Source organism: Haemaphysalis longicornis, unplaced genomic scaffold, assembly GCF_048455015.1.
Source record: "Haemaphysalis longicornis isolate Haplotype H1 unplaced genomic scaffold, Haemaphysalis longicornis Haplotype H1 scaffold_1, whole genome shotgun sequence".
NCBI lineage: Eukaryota > Metazoa > Arthropoda > Arachnida > Ixodida > Ixodidae > Haemaphysalis > Haemaphysalis longicornis.
The window spans coordinates 127,558,893-127,562,247 of record NW_027526203.1 but is presented as its reverse complement, the minus strand read 5'-3'; the positions used below and the strand labels follow the sequence as shown (position 1 = coordinate 127,562,247).

At 52.4% G+C, this 3,355-nt stretch overlaps 1 pseudogene; it reads right to left on the bottom strand.

Moving 5' to 3' along the window:
- Positions 1 to 442: 442 nt before the first annotated feature.
- On the bottom strand, positions 443 to 1,709 carry LOC144150143 (26S proteasome regulatory subunit 6A-B pseudogene; annotated as a pseudogene).
- Positions 1,710 to 3,355: the final 1,646 nt, after the last annotated feature.

Sequence of the window (3,355 nt, the reverse complement as noted above, 5' to 3'; positions counted from 1 at the left end):
AGAAACTGCTCAACCTCGGCCAGTGTAGCTCAGGCTACAAAAAATTCGACAATTTGCAATGCCGCTGCAAAACGTAAAACGAACGCTTACGGTCGCGTGTGCTCCGCGCGCCGTTCAACTTTTCCTGAACACTCCTCCCACCGCTTCCCGCGTAACATTGGCTTCTCCTCTGTGGCACTGCAGGAGCACTCACGCTGCGAGACGCGAATTTTAGCGTGTGGGCTCGTGCCGCCCATTTTGCGTTTAAGAGAGCGCCCTGCTCGCTGGGACAAAGAGCGAGTTAGTTAGTTACCATCAAGGGTCAAAACCACGCCGTTATTTCGCTTCAGCATTGCGAAATGATGAAAAGTAGCCCAAGAACGCATGTCGCAAAAAGGCACCACAAGATGACAGCCAGTCACCGAATAAAATTGTTTAATTAATAAGAACAAATTGTTTCCCTTCACTGCATTATAATATAGCTAATGTCCTGCACCTCCATGGCGGAGTCCGTGTAGCCCTCGTTGGTAACCGTGCCGCAGTTACTCCGCACGGCTGTCGTGTCAGCCTCGGGGCAGCCTATCTTGCACTGCGTCCCGTTGAACTTCGTCGATGTAAAAATCCAGATCTTCGAAATTAGCGTCCGTGTAGAATTTCATCTTGCGTGAGTGGATCTGCATGTTGCGCGTACAGGCGTCTGCATCGGCATGCGGGAACTCCATCGTCCAGTCCTGTCGGCACCACCTCAGCAGGGCCGGGCGAGGACCTCCAGCCTGGTCTGTTGCCACCATCACTATGTCCGCACTCGAGCTGAACCTCTCCAGCGGGCTGAGCAGCTCGAGCATGGCGTGCTGCATCTCCCTGTCGCCGGCCTTCTCCGAGTCGAAGCGCTCGTTGCCGATGGCGTCGAGCCCGCCAGTCAATATTACGGCAGGCGCCCTCTGCTTGGCCGGGGCTAACGAGTCTCTCACCTGCGTTGCTCTTTCGCCAATGGACATCTGACCCAACGGGGTGCCCGCGCGTTTGAGAAATGTTGACTGGGTCTGCGTGGCGCAAGCTCGAGCTACGAGGGTCCTGCCGATTTCAGGGGGCCAGTAAAGCAGCCCTCCTCCCGGCAATGGCGTTATTCCGGGGTACGTGACCTTGTCCTTGTGCGTCATGGGCAGCACTATAGCCATGGTCTCGACCAGGTCTTGGGGCTGTTTGTCGAGACCCCCGATGTCGCTGTACTGCTCCGAGGGCCACTCGTCTTCTTGGACGGCCTCGACGCGGGAGTCGTACTCTTGCGGCCGTGTCGGGAGGGTGACGAAGGAGCCCTTGTTGAGGCCGGGACACAGCTTATCGGCATGCACGAGGCCGACGAAGGGCGAGGAAGAAGTCTGGCGTGTGAAAGATTTGATCCCGGCTCCCTCACCCTTTCGCTTCGATTCGATCTCTCCTCTGGCGCCGTCCTCTTCGCCCCCTTCCAGCGGGTCGACGTCGAGTAGCTCGACAATGCTTGACACCAGGTACGGCAGCGCCTCGTTGGCCTTGATCTTGTCGCTGTTCTCCTGGATCTTCTGCTTCCGCGCTTGGACCCCGTCCGTGATTTGCACGATCTCGCCTTTTATGAACCTGATTTGGTCGTCCGGCATCTTCGTCTTGCAAATAATTTCCTCCGTGGACGTGCCGCACACGTCGTTTCCCAAATCTGCATCAACGTTCCACGCGAGCGCTGGAATGCCCGTCATTTCGCTCACTGCCACGGTGTCTGGATTCGTATAACTGATGTCGGTGACAGTGCTGCCACCGGAGCACTGCAACCAGGTTACCAGCTAACAAAAGAGAAGGAAGACGACTGAACGCTGAAACAGCAGTGTCCCCGCGTGTTTAACAACCGATTTAGCCCTGGCCAATCCCCCCTTGTGGGTACGTGCCAAAATCTTCATCATCATCATCAGTGAGCCAAAAGAAGGCGGCATTCCTTTTTCAGCACGTGGTGCTCACGTCATGCCTTCACGTTCCGCTGTGACCATGGGCTCGTGGTGAGATGCGCACGCGCAGACAACGCCAGGCTCGGCTGATTCAGCGAGCCTGCATCAGATGGTGCGCAAGCAGTGCGAACGCGGGAAATTTGAACTGAATGAACAAACTTTTATTGATTGCATTTATAACGGGAGGACTGACAGGAGAGGGGAAGAGCATGAGGGGTGGGAAGGGGGAGAGAGAGCTGAGGGAAGTACGTGGCCGGAGCTACCGAAAACTGTCGTCTTTCGTCGTCATTTGCAGAGCAGGAAGCAAATACAGGGCTATTTTCCCCTCCGTATATCCCCCTCCCCTTCTTAAGTAGCAAGCCCCCTCGTAAGTGGGGCTTGCTACTCCAGTATTCATTAGGACTTGGGTCGGTTAAAAATTTTAATCCGATTAATCGGCAGGCTTTAATCGGTTGCATTGGTTTAGGTATAAAAATGACAAAAGTAATATTTTATAGTATTTGCACAAATATATTAATAAATAATTTAAATAAGCTACTATGCCTGTTCACAGCTCCTTGTAGTGGTTTGTGGGAGAGGAAAAGGAAAGGAAGTGCACTGGGGATGTTATTGAGCTCGGCAGGGAGCTTACCTGCATACAACCCAGTGCGGGGGGAGGGAGAAGAGGGGGAATGAAAGGGTAGAGCATAAAGAGAGAAGAAAGAAAGAGAGATAGGGCCAAGTCAGGTTAACACCTCACACACATCCCAGATGAGCTGAGCAGATCATCATCATGACTCTGATGCGAGCGGGACGCTTATCACCGCGTTCGTCACTCGCACTACCTCTAGAATCAGGGACATTGGCACGCGCCGTAATTGCAGGGGGCGTCGATTAATCGCGGTTTACTTACGCCATAGTTGGCATATATAACGGTAAAAGTTAACGCTCTTCGTTTTTTGAACTTGCGGCGTGTTTACACTTGCGGCGAGCTCGCGGTTTTAATCCCGATCATCTCTGAGCATACTTGCGTCGTTTTTTGGTTGTGAAGTAAGACGGGTTATTTGAACCTCAATGTGATCCTCAACACGCTTGCGCACAATTTACCCATGCATGGCACCCTTTTTTTATTTCGCTCGCGTGACTTGAACCTATTAACCGGTTTAAAAAATTAATCGTGACTAAGGTATTAAAGGAGTACTGACACCAAATTTTGACGCCTAAAAAATGATGTAATTGGCTTCAGTTTGTTGTACAGATGCCTCACAGAAATTTTGCAGCGATCCAAGGCCGGAATCACATCTAAAATCGATTTTGATTGTCCCGGCCGCGAGCTACCACAAATCGGCAGCACTAGCGAAATCGCTTTTGGCGTAACGAAACATTCACCGACGTGTCTGGCCGGTTCAGGGTGACGTCATATA